Source organism: Diplotaxodon limnothrissa, linkage group LG20 (genome assembly GCF_057381915.1).
Source record: "Diplotaxodon limnothrissa isolate DT_005_m linkage group LG20, D_limnothrissa_male_GT1.1, whole genome shotgun sequence".
Taxonomy (NCBI): domain Eukaryota; kingdom Metazoa; phylum Chordata; class Actinopteri; order Cichliformes; family Cichlidae; genus Diplotaxodon; species Diplotaxodon limnothrissa.
Genome location: NC_140615.1, coordinates 1416906 through 1432022, shown reverse-complemented (window position 1 = coordinate 1432022; position 15117 = coordinate 1416906).

Here is a 15117-nt window from a genome sequence, read left to right as displayed (position 1 = left end):
TAGCACATGTGACAGACATGAACTGCCTGGAGCATCATTCAGCTAGACCGATTTGGTGGTGGGTTATTGAAGGTCTGGGGAGGGATGACCCTATAGGGACGTAAAGTCCTCTTCTGCCTATGCAACGGCACCATGACTGCCATTAGGTATCAGGATGAAATGATTGGACCTGCTGTCAGACCCTACCCTGGTGCCATATGTCCTGGGTTCCCCCTGGTGCATAAATATGTCTGGTTTCATGTGGTGAGAGTATGCAGGCAGTTGCTGGCAGATGAAGGAATTGATACCACTGGTTGGCCTGCACACTCACGTGACTTGAATCCAATAAGAACAGCTCTGGGACAATTCATCCCTCGGTAGGTTTTTATTTTTCATTTCCAGCAAACAATGCAGCATCCTTTTGTTTCAAACACATTGTGTCCATGTCAGTGTAGATCCAGCATTATTTTCCCCATTAAAAGCGAATGCCTTTTCTATGTGTTCGTTTGATTTTTGATTTTTTGAACAGTGTATAATCCCACATCACTTGCTGCAGAGGCACTAGTAGCAGGCAGTTATATCAACTTCTGCATGCTAAAGAACTTTTTGTTACTGATGCATTTTTGTATATAACTACGCCTTTTTAAAAATACATTGTAGTTACAATATAACGTTATTTCCTCAGTTTAACAGTAATGTATCATAGCGCAGACACTAACCATCTGTTATCCAGTTGCTAAATGGCAGTTGATGAACAGTTGGTACTGACTGGAAGGAGGCCCATTTGTTAGCATGGACTCAGGGAACATGTGGAGAGTCAATGTAACATGTACCTGCAGTCGATCTCTGTGTAATGGAGTCATAATCATTGCTGCCCTGGCTATAAATCTCAATCAGACGACTCAGCCGCTATTGCATATTCTAACTAGTACAGTATGCATAAAGCTGGGTAGATAATGGCATAATGAATCACACAAAAGTGTAATAATGATGATGTGAATTATGATGACAGTAAAGGCTATGATGATGCTGATGGTGATGATGACTGTGGTGGTTAGAGTACATGCTTATGAATCACACACTAACACATTGCAGACAGGGCCCAGCAGAGGCACACTTCCAGTACTTTTAACTGATTGATTACATTTGGTCTGCTTTTGGAGGTAAAAACTAATCAATGCACAGCTGAATGAATGAAAATGGCTCACCAGAAAAATCATCGACGTGACCATTTTCCCCACATCCATTTCTAACAAAAAAACAGCTGTGAGCTACATACCAGTTGGTGTGTGTTCTTGTTTGTGTATGTGTTTAATGGGTTGTTGCAGTAATCAAAAGCAGCATATGGGCAGAATTGAAAGCACCGTTAGAAGAAAGTGGACTGGCTGGGAGCAGAGTAAGAATGATTAAGTAAGGGAGAGAGGGACACTTGCTGATTTTTCTTTAGTACTTTGAGTATATGGGCGATCGTGGCTCAAGAGTTAGGAGTTCGCCTTGTAATTGGAAGGTTGCCGGTTCGAGCCCCGGCTCGGACAGTCTCGGTCGTTGTGTCCTTGGGCAAGACACTTCACCCGTTGCCTACTGGTGGTGGTCAGAGGGCCCGGTGGCGCCAGTGTCCGGCAGCCTCGCCTCTGTCAGTGCGCCCCAGGGTGGCTGTGGCTACAATGTAGCTGCCATCACCAGTGTGTGAATGGGTGGATGACTGGATATGTAAAGCGCTTTGGGGTCCTTAGGGACTAATAAGGCGCTATATAAATACAGGCCATTTACCATTTAATGGGAAATCATTAGTTTTAAAGGCAGTTTGTCAAAATAAGCACATATGAAAATTTAGAGGGGGACCAAAGTCAGCCAAAGAAGCAGATGAGCTGACAGCCTGACGCAAACAGACTATTTTGATGTGCTGTGGGTGAAAAGGGCTTATATTTTATGGAAGGCTGCAACAAGTTTGAGTCTAAAGCTAAAGCACACAGTTTGCCATCTGTGTTCATCTATTTCTGCTTTCACCACGCATTCTGATGGAAACAGCCATGTGAATATTTTCTCACTCTTTTGGTTTCCTTCTTTCGTCAGGTCTGCCTGTGACCGTGGAAACGAAGGTGTAACTGTGACTGTAACTAACTGTAACTAACTGTAACTAGCTGGACGGCTTACTGTCACAGAAATAACAGCAATCAGCAACAATGTTGTAATCTAAAGCCTATTTGAAACCAATGGTACATTGATAATATGATTGTAATGATGATCGCTTTTGGTATTGTTTTGATGTTTATTGTTTAAATCTAGATCAGTGAGTTGGATCTTGGTTATCATTTTGAATCTTTGGTTTCTATGTTCTAACTGAAATTCAGAAACACTTTGTTTACCTGCTGAAGTGGAGTAAGTTTCAGGTTTGCTTGTATTTTATTTTCTGTTTTGAGTTCATTTGTGTTCAGTGTTATTTTAACCTCCTCTAGAGCATTGCAGTAGTCAACTCTACAAGAAATAAAGACACGATTAAGCGTCTTTAGATCTTGCTGTGGCACATAGTCTCTCAGTTTAGCTATGTGAGATGCTGAAAAAGTGATTCAGTTACAGTCTTTATATGGGCAGTGAACCTGAGGTCACCGTCCATGACATTTTTCACATAGTGTGAGGGCTTTAATTGAATCTCCACTCCAACACTTTGGATATTAAGTCCACATGGAGCTATTCTTCCACACTTTGTAATGAGCTGATGCAGTCATTTAGGAAACAGTTTTTAGCCTCGACTTGAATGTTATGGTCACTTCAGCCGATTCCCTGCTGCCATACTGTGTGATACTTCACATCTAATTCAGTGTGACAAAGGTAACAACATGTTGTATGTTTTATAAAGTCACACCAATGTCACTTGTTAGCCAGTATAACCCATGTTTAAAAAAATCCTCTCACAAGCCATTTCACTCTTTTGATTTATCCTGCAAGAGCAGCATGATAAGATGGGATGAAAGAGGCAGAGTAAGATTGATGAGATGCAAAAACATCAGTGATTGAATTCTAGATCACTCAGGTAAGTTTGCTTCTTTTTGTTTCATGCCACACATGCGGATACTTTACACGTACTGAAACATGGGGCTTTGGACAAAGAACGCTTTTTGGCTACACATGCAGCCGAGGACGAATTTGAATGTCATGACCTGTTTTAGAATTCAGCAGAAACTGACACCTGCCCTAAATTATGCTAATATCCAGGAAATAATGACAAGTGCTTCTGGGCTGAGAGTTATCAGTTCATTTCAGTATATCCAGTATATTCTTTTGCATGTCTGTTTCAGCACATACGCATGCCCAAGGCAACATACTGAAAATGTATAAATGCTTCCACATACATACCATTGTGAATTGTAGGTGAACTTTAAGTTAAATTCAGGCATTAATCCAATCAGGAAGCAGTATTTTCAGGACTTGAATGCATAAAGATCGGCAGTCTAATTGGAATCACTGTAAACGCTTATCATTTTCACATATTAATGAGTATTGCTATGGAGAATAATTGAATTAATCTATACTGCTCAGCTTATCATTCAGAACGTTATTCTTGGTTAGTTAAAGCTGAAGATTAAACTGAAATGAAGGTCACATGAGTCATCTGATGTTATCAAGAGAATAAAAAGTTTCATATAATTGGTTATGAGTGTATTGACCCCTCTGACCCAAACGACTCTGACTGCCACTTCACTTCAGAGGCACGGTGCCTCCTACAACATGAACAGCAGCTGGCAGCCCACATATACTTGTGTAAAAATATACAACACGCATGCAGGAACACACCGAGTAGCAGCATGGGTCCCACCCTGTGGAGAGCATCCAGTTTTTATTGTATTCATTTCTCAATGTTATTTTGACCTACTGTAACATCAGAGCCTGAATGCACGGTCTGCTATTTCACCCTGTGTCTGAGTCCTTACATAAACATCCTTACCAGGCATCTGTTTATGTGAATGCTTCCTACATGAAGACAACAATGTAAATAGGTTTACATTCATCCACAGTACATGACAGAACATACCGTATATTCATAATTTATTCCAACCTGGTAAATTCCCAATAAATGCGGCTATTGTGGCTTCGCATATGACACAAACTCTGCCTGTCTAATTTAGAGAGCTCTTGAAAAACAATGTATATGGTACAAGTGACGTGAACTTTTTACAGTTAGCCTATTCTTTTGTTCTTAAATTCTTGTAAACACTTGGTGCTGTGCTTATATTTGCCCACAGGATAATAACCACCACAGTTAGATATTTAAGCATCTAGGAAAGTCTCTCTGTAAAAGCGTGGCTAACTTCAGTCCCATCGGCATGACGCGTCTTTGTGAGCTCCCTTGGGCTCTCTCCAGAAACTTGTGTATTCCACATCCTGCAGCATAATGTGATTTGTGTAAACTTTTCACCAGCTGACGAATATAAAATTAGACGTAAATTCCTGGCCTCAAAATAATATGAAATAGGTTACTGCCAAGTAGCTGAGTTTCCATAGCAAATTCCATTGACTGCCATCAAACAGACCACAGACCAGCTATTGATACAACTGCACAAGAAGAGCAGAGTAAAAAGGGAAGAGCTGACAAACAACTAAGGTTTATAGATATATATAGTTTTGGTTTAAACTCACTTTTTACAGTCTGATCTAGTACACAACCTTGAAATTTAATTTGCAAACAAAGATAATACAGAAAAATTGATGACTGATTGTACATTGAGGGAAAGAGAACATCTTAATTACTAACCTTTTAAAGTGAAACGTATTAATGGCAGACAGAACCAAAAACATTTTGGTAACACTTTATAATAGTTAGCATTTTTAATACTCTAAGGGAAGAAACCATCACTGTACTTTTGCATCTAACATCCCAAAGTCCAATGTGGGCTGGTTTGAGGAAGGTCGTAATAGGAGGGAAAGTCAACCTAGGTAGGTATTAAACTTGTCTTAACAGACAACCTTCCAACACACAGTTTGTTAAGAACCTTAAAATCTGAACTTGGTTTAAAACAACAGTCATAGATACCCAAACAATTAATCAACAGTCACTCTACCAGTGCTGGTGCCTGTTATTTTCTGCTCTGAATTACAGCAGAACAACTGTTCTGATTGCAAGTACAATCAGATTAAAAAAAAGAAAAGAGGGTTGGATTTCCTCTGCCCCTAGAAATGAAACACTAACATCTCGCCTCTATAAAAGAAACAAAACTATATACAGATCTTTACATCAGCCATTCAAGATAGTAGAAGGTATGGATTCTGTTCCAAGCTCAGCTCTCTCACTGCAAACTGTCATGTTAAATATTTCATGTTGTTTGCCTGCACTGCTGGGAAAAATGTATCTGACTGAACCTGAAGTCAGATTCCTCCCTGTCAAAATCACAATAACTTAACAAACCTGCTTCCTCTTGCACTCAAGTAAAACCCTTTGGGGAAGAATACCTTCAGCAGCTTTCAAGGACACTTTTATTGAAGTGCTACAGTGATTTCACTAGTGAGATTTAACACTATGCACCCTGCTTCTGCATATTCTCAGTGTATAGATTTCTTTTTATACCTCTATTCTTTTTTTAAATTTCTTTGCCTATAGGGACAGGCTGGCAGGAACCAGATGTAATAGTTTTTCTTGATGTTTGGTATCATCTCATTTGAATCTTGTTGCCATATGTTATTTGAAATCAGTCGGCTGCATTGGAAGCAATCTTGAATCTCTCATTGTTCACATGAAAAGCACAGCCGCAGTGCTATGAGTCACTTCCAGATTCTTTGAAACTGTGCCCCCTTATTTTCTAATTGTCATCCCTCTCACCCTAACAACAGGCTATCTGTTGTTTGTTTGAATGCGACCACTCTGAACAGCTGCACGCTTTTGCATTCTGATGTAGTTAGACAACATGCCTTATGAACCTCTTCTTTTCTGGTATACGCATGCCCTTAGGCTGAACTGAGTTTCAGTCTTGTAAGACTTTTGTTTGGTCTCTTGGCGCCTTTCATGACAACTCTCTTTCTTCCAAAGAAGAAGAAGCCATTTTCTCCATGCTGCATTCCCAATTTCAGACCTCTTCCCCACAATCATTCTTTTTGGGTTAATTTTTTCCTCGTGGCTGACAGTACTGGGCCAGCTGAGTGTGGAGAGACCTGGACAGGCTGCATTGTGACAAATAGTCCCGCTTTCCTAATATCCAGCTGTAGGTGACACCAGCTCTGGTCATACTTAATGGAAAACCTGTGTTTTGTCAGCAAGCTGACCCTCGTGCCCCTGAAGGAGGATGAGCGCTCCTCACTGTGCTTTGAAGTCACACCCAGATGACATCAATAGTCTGCATGCAGAAGCCCCTTGGGCAATTGTCGGCATAACCTCCTGATTTGCATAAATTTTGTTATACTTCCTGTTCCACTTTTGAAAAGCTACCAAAATACCACTTAGCACATAACAGGAGAAAATAAATTTAGGTTATACTGGAGACTAATTCAATATTTGCCTAACTCGCTCAGAGTTTATTTAATGAGTCCTTTTATTCACAGCTACATATTAAACAGGCAAATCTTGGGCCAAGAAGCTCTGAATTTAAGTGTCTTTTGATGAGGTGCATCCCAGGAGCATGATTCAAAAGAGTCCTCAATCAAAGCTGCACGGGTTGATCTGGACCCCCAACACATTCATGTATGAGCGTTTCAGCTTTCTTTTTCTGAACTACAGAGCTGAACACACACCACACACAGACTACATTAGAGGGCCTTACTGGAAATCCAGTTTTCAAAGTGAATCAGGTATTGTGACCCCTGCTGAAACTAGCTGGAACTGATTTCTGCTCCTTGATTCCTGTTTGTGCTTCTCAGCATATAGCTGATTAAAAGGAGCTACACACTCCCTGGACTGGCTGCCTTACTAAAGAGGGATCAAAGAGAAAAGACTGACAACTTTATTTTTGATTTGAAACCATCACGCATTCTTGTATCTGTATTTGTAATCACCTATGCATGTTATAAGCTATATGCCAACCTCTTGGTTGTGGACATGAGAAGGATTAGGACACTGCTGACCTTTTATTCCATCCATGGGGACAGTATGGAGACAGTGAATGGTTACAGGAACCTCTATGTCCACACTGATAATAAACAGGACTTCATTAAAACACAGAAGCCCTTCACAAGAAGAGCCAAGTCCCTACTTTTTTTTTTGCTACTGAGGTCTTTAAATATCTGCCAGATGAGGCTCGAGGTGTTTTATGAGTCTGTAGTGGCTGGTACCAACCTCTATGCTGTAGTGCGGTAGGGGACACTAGGGAACAGACTGAGGGTAGTGGGGACTAGTAAACTAATAAGTTAACCGATCCACAAGGGCAGTAACATTGTAGATGTGGAGCATGACTCTCTGACGAAGGTGTCAATCCTTCACATCTCCCACATGATGTGTTGGGCAGTCGCAGGAAAAGACTCGTTCCACCACGATGCACCACAGAACTCCACAGGAAATCCTTCCTATGTGGCATCAAACTTGGTAATTCCTCCCAATGATACCTGGGCTATTTTCACTCGCCATATCTTGTTATATTATACATAGTTTTGTTTAACACTGGAATGTTTATTTTAACATACTGCACTTAATTTAATGACATAATTTTTCAGGTGTAGTATGAAAATATTTCATATTTTTATAATCTTTCATATTTCTGTCTTAATTGAGCTTCTGCAACAAAACAATTTCCCTCCTGGGATTAATAAGGTACTCTGATTCTGATGCTGCAGAACAGTGATCTGTGATTTAGGCATCAGTGCTCACATCTGTTCTCATTTAGAAGTTTCCAGACTTTCAGTAGTTGTCATGGTTTTGCAGTGGCCTCCTCTCCCAAGTGGGCATGAGCGGTCCTCCGCCGGGCGGAGCTTTCTCAGTTTTTTCTCCTCACCTGGCATACCAGCTTCTCATCTGGAAGTTCTTTAAACAGCAGCTCAGGCCACAACTCTCTGCCAGACTGTTGGCAATCAGTGTGGCAGTCAGGCTGATCTAAGTCCCAGTCAGTTTAGCTGATATGTGTCTTGTTTGTTTCAGTTTATTCTCACCTGTGTTGGCACTTTCCTTTTGAACTGGTTTGCATTGTCCAAGCAGGAAACTGAGGAAACTAACCAGCCATACTCACCTGCCTGTCCATGCTTCACTGCTGCAGTTCCTCTGTGGAGCCCTGGTCAGTACATTCCCATCCTGTCGCAGTCTTTTCCCAAGAAAACACAGTTCTAACCTCACAATAGCTCTGGTTTCCACGGGTCACTCTCTCCACACCCAACAGGAAAGCCACCTGAACCGAGACTCCAAAAAACAAACAAACAAAATCCTGCCGATTTCCCCAGTTTCAAGTCTTTGCTGCCGACTGTGAAACTCTTGCGTCAATAAACTTTATAACACAATGGTTCATTCATCCTTTACAATTCCTTAATGCCCAAATTATTATATTTTATATCAATGCTTAGTCTACAAGTATGGCTTCTGCAATACAATAAAGATGCTTCCCCATCTAAAAAGCACATTACGTTTTTGTAGGATTTTCTTTGATAGCCATGGCAAGACAAAAATCTGGACATCTTGAATTTGAAAATTTTAAAGTATCATCTGCCTGAAAAGGGGCAGCACCGGGAAAAAGAAACAAGTGATCCACATCAGCGTAAGTTCATGATAAGCACACGTTTCGATGCAGCGTGTCGTAAAGCTCCATTTGATCATAGTGTGTGAAATGCTGGGATGTATTGTAGATAAACAATGGTTCGCTGTTCAAAGCAAACACAAAGGCTCGCTCACAATGGGAATCCACAGATTAAGCCATTACAGGAGCAGTGCTGCTTGATGTACAGTATTGCTGACAAACCAAAATGAACACAGCCACTTGAATACAAACAAACTTTATAAACTGCACTGAAAACTTTAAACACAAGACAGAGAACTAACATTTTACCATTAAGGCCTTGTCAAAGGAAAAACTGAGTTATACTTCAAAGCTCTTTTACTCTGACCAGTCCCTGTAATTGCCACTTTATCTAAATGGATCTCTTGAGGACTTGGAAAATGCCAGTTAGCCCTACATTTAATTAGTTTTAACAATAATGCTGTAGGGAATCAAGTTTAATTAACTTGGATGAATTATTCCTATGATTAGAGTTAAATTATAGTTAACATCACCATATTATTTAGCTGTTGTTATGCTGTTTACTGTAAGTATAGGCTTTTCATGAAACGTGTTTATTGCTGTTGCTGTGAAGCTGATTGAAGTTGACATTTGGGTCTTATGCTGTAAATTCCTGTGGATTATCAAATGATTATGAGCAAAGACCACACGCAACACAACCTTAATTAGTAATCACACTGTATAATTGAAATAATCTACTTGTGTATGTGCTGCTATAGTAACACAGACAAGAGGCTGGTTCTGACTGATTTCTGAAAACCTGACATCGTTTACACTGTTGTTAAACTCATGAACAGCATCAAACTTCTTGCCCAACTGTTTTTTACTTCATAAGGAACTTCATGTAAAACTTCAGTTACAGAAATCTTAACTCTGTTCTTACTACAGTTTAGATCTCACATATAGGCATGCAGATGTGACAGAGCCCTACTGTTCAGTTTGCAGTGGCATCACTATAATGACTTGGCTTCTGATATGTCTGTAGACCTCTGTGTGTGGCCCAGTTCATAGTCAATGTTATGATCCAATGTTGTCAGTGTTTGTTTTATGTGTGACTCCTCCCACCAGAGGATGGCTGTGGGTTTTTCCCCCTTTTCTTTCTTAGGGGGTGGACCCCTGGGCATGCCTGCTGAGTAGTTGGGTGGAGTCTCTTCCTGTCCTGGGACTGGATAATTGGTTGATCACCCCCAGTATTTAACCACCAGATGACAGCCACCTGGCCCCCCTCTCTCCTAGCCTCCACCATCAAATAAAGAGCCTGTGTTTTTGATTCGTTGTTTCGTAGAGTGTTTTTGCCCATTGATTTGCAAGTATAACCAAGTACAACCTTTTTGTGTGTGCGTTGAACCTTAATCTTGTAAATAGATTTGTAAAGTAGCAATTGTGTATCTTTTTCACCTTGTATATATTGCTCACTGCAGCAGCCTGGTAGGCGTGAGAAGCCATTTTTGTTGATTAAGTTTTCTCCTGTTTTTTTGTTTAGAAAGTTAGGTAAGGGAATTGTCTTTTGGTTGGTTTTCATTTGTGTAGGAAAGCATAGGGACCATTAGGGAGTTTTGTTTGTTATTTTTGGCATTGCTCACTGCTGAAGCAAATAAATGGCTGCTTAGCACTTTAAAAGATACGACTGTTTGTGTTCTTTCTTGGGTGGCGCGTGAGTGGGGCCAGTTTCTTGTTGCGTTCAATGCACACCTAGACTAAGAACGTAACATCACATTATTCCAATGTCTTTTTTATGGGGGAAATGCTGGCTCTAGCCTTTGTGCTTTGTTTTTAGGGAGTTAGGTATTAAGTGTTTGAGAACTTCATAAAGACCAAAGTTTTTCAAATATCCCTTTAAGGACTTCAGATCCACTTTTTTAAACATCCCTGTTTTCATTAATCCATTTTTCACTGTCTTCGCCTGCTCTTTGCAGGACATATTCCAGCTGCACTACACACATGTGCATAACAGCAACAAAACAGTGACAACGCTCACAGCCATTTACACACTCAATAACTCTTTAATTCAAAAATGACCACTGATCAAGATTTTAAGGCATGAAAGCTAAATCTGTTTCATATATATTATATTTATATATCAACACAGATGTGAGCAGCAGTCAACAGAAGATTTTAATATAACAGTCACTGAAGGAGGTTATCCACCATGATGTCCTCACCGGCTACTTTTTTAGGCCCATCTGTTCAGCTGGGTTGTCTGCCAATAACATGGCAGAAACTCAATTCATTTAGGGATGTAGACAAGATCATGATATCCTGTCGAAGTTGAAACAGAGCATCAGAAAATTGGATAAGAAAGGTGATTTAAGAGAGTTTGAACATGGCATGGTTATTGGTGCCAGATGGTCTTGACTAAGTGTTTCAGAAGCTGATGATCTACTCTCTTCAGTTTACAGGAAATGGTATAAAAATATAGGGAAACTATCCAGCAGGTGGCAATTCTCTGGGAGAAAATGCCTTCCAGAGATCAGAAGAAAATCACAAGACTATTTTGAGCTGTTAGGAAGGCTACAGTAACTCAAATAACCACTTGTTACAACCATGCAGAATACACGCCACATAGACCCCTTAAGGAGATGGACTACACAGCAGAAGACCACAGCAGGTGACACTCCTGTCAGCTAAGAACAGGAAACTGAGGGTGCAATTTGCACAGGCTCACCAAAAGTGGACAACAGAAGTGTGTTACCTGCTCTGATGATTCTTGATTCTGAGAAAGAAATGGGAGATTTTAATCATGGATGTGCAGCCAGCAAATCTGACTTCTTCCAGTCTCCATGTGCGAGCTTCCTCCGTCTCGTGACTACCTCTCATGTTCCAATTGCCTTCATGTGACTCCAGTCATTTGCCTTACTGTGTTACTTTCTTTAAGAATAATGAACATAAGAAAATAAACAGGAAAAAAAGCAACCACACTAAATAATAATCTACAGAAAACTTTACCTGGGAAACTAAATAAGGACAGCAATGGTTGAGTCAGACTTTTAAACCCTGAGAGGAAATTAACACTTGCCATTTTAATATAATCCTTAAAATACCACTGACCTAATTTAAATGGACACACTTGTTGGAAACATTGAAGTTTTAAGCTCTTAATCTTTCCTAAATCCCCCCTTTATTACAGTAGTGTATCTATATACACTTTGCAGTGCTTTATCTATAATAATGAAGGACCTTGTCGTGATGTCTTAGAGTGTAAATGTCCCCCCCCGTAATAGACAAAATCTATTACAGTGTAATTTTTGACCACAGCTTAGCCAGAAAGAAAGCTCTTGGCCTGACAAAGATGGAACCGCCGTCTCAGGAGGGCAAGAGACAGTACAAGGTCTCATCAAAGTGAGCCAAGTGTGGAAGAACCCAGGAGAAGTAGGCAGGCAGGATCCTCTCCATAAAAAACGGTGAGAAGAGAAGGAAGCAGTTTCTACATGATCAACTGCTGCAGTTTATGGGCCAGTGAAACTGACATGTTAGGTGCAGGTCCAGTGAAGTGGTAAAACTTAACTCTTAGAGCTAAAGTGATAGAGATTCTCTTCCTGTAATGCTGCTCAAGTATATTCGTTGGCTTTTCCTGTTATGACAATTACTGAGTCAGATTAGGCATTTATAGTCATAAAATCTTACTGCTTTTCTGCATGACATGAAAGACTTGACAGACTACACATTTCTCCTCGATCAATCACACCGGCTTTAATGATGCGCCTGATCTCATCTGGAAGGGGCTGCTAGCTAGTGATTTACAGGAGAAGAATGCGAACATGTGCTGGCAACAAAACCAGAGTAGGTGACGCTGCTTTGCTTTTTCATGTTTACAGCTAAGTGATAGAAAAAGACAAAACAGTACCATGACAATCTTAACTTAAAATTGGATTTGCATTCAACAGGTCAAATATTATATACAGTGGGCTTGATTGCTCCGTAAGCTTTCAGTTGTAAACACCTTTTTTTCTTTTTTCTTACAAAAATGCTGTATAACATTTGGAAGCCAACTTCTAGCTTTTGAAGGAAATAAACATATAAAAAATACTTGGAGCATGTCTAACATTGGTGTTCACTCTATATGCTTACCATAGCCATTGCTGTAGTGACATATTTAATGGAAATATATGACCATGGTACTGACAATTTTTTAGTTTGGGGCAAAAAAACCCTTTTCCAGACGCAACAGAACAGACAGACGCAAGCGAACACGCCCCAGACGCCCCTAATTTGACACGTGCACATTCGCACCTTGACGCGTGTCCAACGCGAATTCATCGTGTGTCAAAATATGCAATTTTGACGCGTGTGAACCGGAAATGTGGGTGGGATGTGGGAGGAAGTTGTGCCGGAAGGTATCTTTGCTAGATGGCAGCTGTCGAGCTAGCGCTTGAAGAGAGAGTCTCCCTTCTCTATTTACTGTGGAGAGCAGAGCAGCGGCGTAAAAGATGTCCTCGCCGTACCTGGGTCCATCAGGTCCTCCAGACGCGTGAGCAGTTTGGTGAGTTTCACCACTTGCTCCAGGAGCTGCGCCTGGATGACGGCCGATTCCAGCGATACCACCGTCTTTCACTCAGCCAGTTTGAGGACCTGCTGTCCCGCGTTGGTCCAAGCATCGCCCGCCTAGACACTGTCGCGTGTTCAGAATATTGAGGATGAGAACAAAACAACGATGGTCCAGAAGAGTTTGGGTCAAACAATGATTTTAATGAACACACGCGTGGGGAGATGAATACTGCACACAATCAGCATCGATCTCCGCCCAAAAATATACAAGCAGTTGTTTTTATAACATCAGGGTATTCTTACGCCCCCTCATGCGTCAAAGCAGATACATCACATGCATAAGTTTCAAAACCACAAATGTTCTGTTAACGACTTTTGACACACTTGAAAAGAACATTCTCTCCGTCTCCACGCCAGGTGCTTCCTGTTGATCTTCTTACTCCCGCTTATCTCTGGAACATCAGACGCACGTCCTGCAACAAACTGTCACTTATGCAGGCACAAAATGCAGTTACAAGCAAAATATGTCTGAACTCTTACCTAAAAATGAGTCTGGTATTCCAAGGCATATATGAAACCTATGAAAAATAGGGAGGGTTGGCATGTATGGTTGTGGCAACATCACTAACCGTGCCAAACACCTCAGAGTAAATCATATCACAGAATATGACGAGCGTATGTTGAGGCGAACTGAAGAGGAGGAGAGGGACGGGTGCTGCTAGGGCGAGACAGACGTCTCTCACGGAGTCCTTTAGTGCTGCAGGCAGGCAAGGTGTTCACATAGCCACAACTTCAGTTTTTTTATTTCTATATGATGAACTCTGCATTATTAAGTGATAAGAACAAATAATTTGATGTCCTGTAATCATTATGACGCTATATGACGCTTGAGATACAATAAATAAAATAAGTTTTTGTACAAAGTATCGGTATCGGATCAGTATCGTCGATACCACCCTGAATATTACTTGGTATCCGATCGGAAAGGAAATCAGTGGTATCGCACATCACTACTGACTAGTGATATATCTCTAAATGTTTGTTCTCATGGTGTTTTGAAGTAATATATCGCGCTGGTGGTGCAGCTTACTACAACTTACTGCAACTTAAGCATGCATGTCCATTTCATCCTTAGGAGCAGCAAAGCATGAAAGCTTTGCCTTGATACTGGGTTGAACAATATTCAGCAGAAGGCCTGATGAATTTAACTTAAACGTTAAATGAATTTAAATAAGTTGCTTGCCTCAGTTTATAGAAGTCTTTCCGCTGAGATTATCAAGTATTAAGCATTAAGTAAGGAAGTTAAACACGTTTATGCTTAGGACATGACGATGGTATCTTCAGTAATTATTTACGGTATAAATAAATTGTTTGAATCTTGAAATACAAATGATGTGACTTTTATAGGTGTTTTATAGCTGCATAAACAATTCAAATTTTAGCATGACCTCTCTTGTCACTAGCAAATTATAGTAGCAAACAAAAACAACTTAACAATAAAGACACAATGCATTGTGCAGTAATTTGCTATAGTTTGATCAAAGACAAACAGATTGTTTGGCTTTTGTTAGCAACACAGATAACTTAGCTACTAGCTTAGTGTATGCCTTATTATTTGTTGAGAGTAATTAATTACTTTATCATGCTGTATATATTGTTCATTTTGGGCTGGTAATCATCAACAAGAGTCTGGATGAAATTGTAGCAAAGACATGCAGTTTGTGGAGGTAGGTTAACTGATTCATCTAAATTGCCCATAGGTGTGAATGTGAGTGCGAAGGGTTGTTTGTCTCTGTGTGTTGGCCCTGCGACAGACTGGCGACCTGTCCCGGGTGGACCCCTCCTCTCGCCCTACGACAGCTGGGATATGCTCCAGCGCCCCCCCCGACCCTGAAAAGGATGAGCGGAATGGATGGAAGGTAACAGAAATTATGACTTGGCAGTTTATGATTAAGATAAGATAGAACTTTATTAA